A 6250-nucleotide genomic window follows, 5' to 3' on the forward strand; every position below is an offset into this window, starting at 1 on the left:
ATTGTGGTACATTTACACAATGGAATACTACTCAGCTATCAGAAACAATGACTTTATGAAATTCTTAAGAAAGTGGATGCATCTAGAGAATATCATCCTGAGTGAGGTAACCCAGTCACAAAAGAACAGACATAATGTGCAGTCACTGATATTTGGATACTAACCCCAGAAAGCTCTGAACACCCCAGAAACAACTCACAGACTATATAAAGTTCAAGAAAAACAAAGACCAAAAAAAAAAAAAGAAAAGAAAAATCATTATGCTTAATCTTTACACACCAAGAAAACTTTGACTATTTCCAGGTTACAACTTGTTTTACATGTACTGTATGCTCATTGTAACTAGTAAGATTTTAATGCATACTATCAAACCTTTAAAAAAAATCAAGTACTGACAAAAATGTATTCATATACTTTTATGCAAAAATGCTTAGAATCTGTACATTTATCTTTGTTTTAAAAATAAAGTTGTTCAATTAAAAATGTGCATCACCGTACCCAGCTGCTTGTTCTTTCCTCCCCCCCCCCCCAGAGCAAACTATTTATTGACAGCACGTCTCCATAGCTGTGAACCATGTGAGGGTAGGTAGGGAGTGGTGTGGAATCAGTTGAGGGCTCCTTGTAGGGGTGCCCTCACCCTGGGAATGCTGTGAGCTCAATGTCATCACCGGCAAGCAGAGTATAAATATAATACTGGTTGGCTGGTGTGGGCAAAGGGATGGGATACCATAGGAAAGCCACCTTGGAGAGCTATCAGGGACGTGGGGACATGTGGACATGCGGACAGAGATAGTGCTGGATGCAGGAACACGGGGCTCATGGGGCTATGGAGTCACACAGGCAGAAGGTAAACCATGGGCAACATAGGACATGAGACAAAGGGGGCTGAAATTCTGGGCCTACCCAGGCTTTCTTCTCTAGCACTTGGGTCCTGGATTTGCAGGCGAGACACACTGAGGCAGGGCTAGGCAACAGGTCACTTTCCCCCAGGGTCAAATAGGGGACCCTGAGGACAGCATCTGCAAATCTATAAGGCTGAACTGTGCCTTCCAGGTTCTTGTAGATGTAGCGTCCCCAGAACCAGTGTTCACTTCTTTGGGTCCAAAGAGTATCCCATAGCAAGGCTTGTGGCAGTAGGGCTGGCCATCACGCTCAGCATGCCCGCTTGGGGTCACCTTTGCCCAGGGACGTCACCTTCTGAGCGAAATACAGTCCCTTGTTGCATCAAGGACACATGTGTTGGGCTCCCCCAGTGAACGCGGTGACACTAGAGGTTTTGCTGGGACCCTTGGGGGACCCGCTCGTCTTCCGCTCCTCAGTTCACACCCCAGGGACTTCCATGGGGCCAGTGACCTGAGGGGCCTCAGTCGGGGGCTTCTCTTAGATGTAGGAACCAGCTCTCCCAATATTCACACCTTTGGGTCCACACAGATAGCCTAACAGGGCTTGTGACAGAAAGGCTTTCCATCACGCTGGGCATGGCCTCCGGGACTCGGTGTCTTGTTGCAGCGTTCGCACTTCAAACAGAATGCGTGCCAGTCCTTGCCCAGTTAGCTCATCTTCTCGGCGAAGTACGAAGTACGTGATCTCGTCACACTCAGAAGCTCTGGTTGCTGTGCTCGATCGGTCCTCACCCTCTCCCAACTGCTTTTCCTTACCTCTTGGTTTCTCTCGGCTGTCATGGGCAGTTGTGTGGCGTTTTCTTGTATTTATCTGCACCCAGCTCTTCAAACGTCTCTTTTATAGAACTAATTTTCAAGAGGATTTTTTTTTTAATGTTACTGCTCTGGCAGTCTCGTGGAGTGCTGCTTTTTCTTGTTACTTGTTTTGTACGTTGTTTATTGGTGAACGGAGCCATTCCGGTTTGCCTTGATCTTTGCCTGAGTGGGGCCTTGCTTCTGGGCAAGAGTATTTTTAAATGTTCCAGAAGCTGCCCCGGATTTTAGGGTACCCGCTACTGCTTGCCTTTTAAATCCTGGGGCTAAAGCAAAAGCATCTGGACTGACGGTTTTTTTTTTTTTAAATCAGTTCTCATTATGGGAGCAGTTGGGAAAGAAAGCGGCCCGAGTGCTGTCTTTCAGGCAGACCTTGGTTCTGCAAATGAAAGTGTCTTCGGAAGAGTTCTCAAGACTGCAAGTGGTGGTGGTGGGCGAAAAGGGCTGAGAACTGAATTCACCAACTTTAGTTGTTGGATTAGTTCTACCTAACTGAGGAGCGTGGGCCGTTTATAAATCCTTCTGTCCGGTTCTCACAGAGGAAAGTTGTAAAGAAGTACTCCCACCATAAATAGGCCCCGTTTTCAGTGGTCTAGTCTGCTATCTTGTGATTGGCTGCTGTCACCTCAAGATTCATATTTTCAAATTAGTGCTTAGAGCTCTCGAAAGTTACTGAAGATGGCTTATGTTTCATCTGGGCTGCTCATACCTCCAAGTGGCCAGCCCTCAGGGTCACATTCCCTTAACTCCTGAGCCATGGTAGCTTCTCCTTCCTCCTCCACCTTCTTCCACCAACCCTCATTTACTTATTTGTATTGTAGAGCTGGAAATTGAATCCAAATCTTTGTGCATCCTAGGGAAGGAATCTGTTGCTTGCCTATCCCCCTCAAGCACTAAGTCATACCTGTAGACAAAAGCTTTAATATACAGAGCACGGGAATGGAGCTGTAACAGTGTTCGAGAGTGGACTGTACTAATACAGCGCTAGTGGGCAGCACTCTTCTGGGATGCAGAAGCTCTTTGTTTGAAGAAAAAATAAATAAAGGTATAGTGCGTGGTTATGCCCTTGCTGTTCTTCTGCTATAACAGCCATAAGATCTCACACATGGTTGATTCCTTCAGTATGAGTTCCAGGAAGAAGAACAAAAGTGGACCTGTAATGGCTGTGCACGTGTGCTAGCTACATTTGTTGGTATAAACAAGTAACTCATTGAAATGCTTGGATTGGTATTTTAGCGCACCATATTATACAAACTCCTCAGACTCAGCACACTTGATACTCGGTAACAGGTTTGTGACTTCATGAAGGACAAGGAAAGAAATGGGAAAGTTCAAGGACATTTTCTTTAAATAGTATTCTCCGTATACATGAATAGGCCGTGCTCTTATACACACCAAGAATAGTTGTCACATGCAAATTGTTTGTGTTTTCTGTTCAGATAAAGTCACATGTAGTCCAGGCTTGTCTCAAACTTGCTATGTAGGTGAGGATGACCATAATGTCCTCACAAATGCTGGGATCACAGGGAGGAACCGTGACGCTCAGCATCATGTGTAAATTGTTTACATGCTTTCTCCTTGAAATTACACAGAAAATGGAGCCAAGAACCACCTGCTTCTCTGGACAAAGGTCAGAGATGAGTCTAAAAATAAGGCACACAGAACAGAGAGACATACATACACACCCAATGAAGAGAGAAAGAAAACTTATTTCTTTTTGATGTTTCAGTGTTTGTTTGAGACCGGGATTCTCTGTGTAACCTTGGCTACCCTGGAAGTAACTATATAGACCAGGCTGGCCTGGAGTTAGAGATCTGCCAGTGACTAGCCTTGGCTTGGAGAGGGGTTCCAGGGAGAAGGGGTGTTTGAGAATTGGGAAAAATATTACTCCAAGGCAAATCATGGGTACAAGCACTAGGTTCTGCTGAGATGGCTTTCCAGATTGTGTTCCTTCTCTCCCCTGCCATATGTGTGTGTGTGTGAGAGCGCGCACGCCTGGGTTCTGCTCTGCTCTAAACAGCATTTTCTTGTTATTCTGTAAGCTCTCTAGTTGAGACAGCTCTCTCAAAGCTTAGCTCCTAGTAAAAGTTCTAAAAGTTCTCTTGAAAGCTCTCATGGGTTTTCTGACCAAAGTCAGAGAAGCTTCTCAAAAAATTATTGGATCTTCCGACCAAATCAGACCTAAATCAGATCTTCCGACCTAAATCCTGTTAGAAAACTTCTTGAATAGCTGATTTTTGCTCTCCAGACATCTCCATACAGCTCAGCTCTCTCTAGAGAAAAATTCTGAAGAACTGCTAAAACTTTCTGCTAGTTCATCTCCTGCAGACCAAGCCCAGTTTTTATTTACATATCAATTCAGTTATCTATTCCAGGTTCCCTTTTGACGCTCTGTGTAGGATTCTTAGGAGACAGCAAGCACACATTTTCTTTTAACATTTCAAAAGAACTCAGAGAACTGCTTGCCTCTGCTAGGCAAAGATGCAAACTACCAGGGTGTGACCTGTAATTAACATTTCTACCACACCTGGGCCTGGACTCCCAGTCTCAGGCTGACCTTGAGCCCAGGAATTAGTCGGCCTTTGTGTCTTTCTGACAAGTTGGCTCATAGAGTGGCTGCATCTATCTGTTCCTTTCGATTCACAAAGCCCCTCATGATTCATATTACATCCTTGTATTTTGCATAGTTGAGAAATTTTATATACATATATTGGACGCGTGTTTTTAGAGTTCTTTTCCACAGTCCTAAGGGCTGTCCTGAAAGTCCTAGTGTTTAAGTTTTGCTGAGACATTAGCCACATCATCGCCTCCTGGACTTGTGTTCTCTCTGATTAACACGGAGTCATTAACATTAACAGGGAGGACATTCCTGTAAGGAGGAATGTAAAATAAGGACATTATTATAAAAGCAAGCATTATGACCATGGCAGTCATGGACACTTGTGAAGGCCCACCACCACTGGCCCTGTCCCAGGGGCAGGAACTGTGTCATTCTGTCTCCACTAAGGTCATGCCTAACAGGCCAGGCCAGACCTGGCAAAAGACCTACCTGCCTCTGCTTCTGCCTCTGCCTTTCTGCCTCTTTACCTCTCCGCTCTGTCTCTGTCTCTCTCTTTCTGTCTCTCTCTGTCTCCCTCTCTCTGCCTCTTTGCCTCTACCTCACTGCCTCTGCCTCTCTGCTCTCTCCTCAGCCTCTCTGCCTCTGGCTCTGCCTCTACCTCTCTGCCTCCACCACTAACTCTAGCTCTCTGCCTCTCTCCTCAGCCTCTCTGCCTCTGCCTCTCTTCCCCTACCTCCCTGCCTCTGCCTCTACCTCGGCCTCGGCCTCTTGCCGCTGCCTCTGCCTCTCAGACTCTGCCTCTGTTACTCTGCCTTTGCCTCTGCCTCTATCTCTCAGCCTCTCTGCCTCTGCCTCTCCCTCTCTGCCCCTGCCTCTGCCTCTGCCTCCCAAGTGCCAGGGTTAAATGTGTGCCACTATATCCACCTTACTTACAGTTTCCAACCAAACAGAATAGACAGTATTCATGCTTAAATTGCAAACTTTTCTGTGCATCTGAAGCAATGACTTCCAGGTAGCCGGACAGGAAAGGTGTTAAGCACCAGCCAGATGCTGTACAGGAGCATAAATGAAGCAGAAGCAACTGTATCACTAAAAGGCTCACTACAACACTGGTGACAGCCCAAGAGTTCTACAGCCATGGAGCTTTCTGCACAGCTTGCAGGCAGCTCAATAGGTGCCAGCAGCACCCTCTTAGGTAGCTTGACTTCCAGAGTCTTAGTCCCCAGCAGTTGTTTACTACTTGGAGAACACTGGCAAGGGGCCTGGTAAATCTTGCAGCTTTCAGCTTGCAAATTCTAGTTTTTCCGAACTTGTGATTTTGCTTTTTTTTTTTTTTTTTCTTTTTTCTTTTTTTTAACATTCTGGGTATCATAATTCCTTCTTTCTAATGGAAGGAGTTTTTTCCATTAGCATAAAAATGCTATAATAGAACATACATACATACACACAAATGCACACACATACACTCATATATTAATGTTCCTCTAGAGAATAATGACTATTATATGCTTTAACCAGACAAAGCATATGAAGGTCAGTTTATTCATGCTTTGATAAAGGCTTAGGCAAAGTCTCATCATTTGTGTCATTTGCTGGAGAGAGACAGATTCAGAGGAAAATTAATAGATGGGCCTGACATGTATTGTGGCTGCCTTTCTATGTGGCTTCTTTTGTAAAGGCTGATAGGAATAAAAAAAAAATAAAGTAGGGCAGATAGCTAGCTCTCTTGTCCCTTGAAAACACTGCTGGCCTAGATTTCCCCAGAGTTTGTGTGTGTGTTCTTTTTTAGGTTGTATTGAGTGTGGCCGCAGTATTACCGCCAATGTTTATATCACCGATTGAAAGACCCGTGTATGTTTTCTGTTAATTGTTAAGGACATTTGATGGATAATGCTGAGTTGGCCCTGATTTCTCCTCCTTTTCTTCTGGCCCATGATACATTTTTTGGCCTGGACACTGTTCTTTCTTTTTTGTT

The 6250-nt window shown here is 44.9% G+C and overlaps 1 pseudogene across 1 annotated transcript; it reads right to left on the reverse strand.

Annotated features, from left to right (window-relative positions):
* Positions 1–816: 816 nt before the first annotated feature.
* LOC308414848 (cysteine-rich protein 2-like) lies at positions 817–1682 on the reverse strand (annotated as a pseudogene). The gene has a single exon. The product of its transcript is annotated as a cysteine-rich protein 2-like (transcript).
* Between the last annotated feature and the right edge of the window lie 4568 nt (positions 1683–6250).

This window comes from Micromys minutus (genome assembly GCF_963924665.1).
Source record: "Micromys minutus genome assembly, chromosome: X".
NCBI lineage: Eukaryota > Metazoa > Chordata > Mammalia > Rodentia > Muridae > Micromys > Micromys minutus.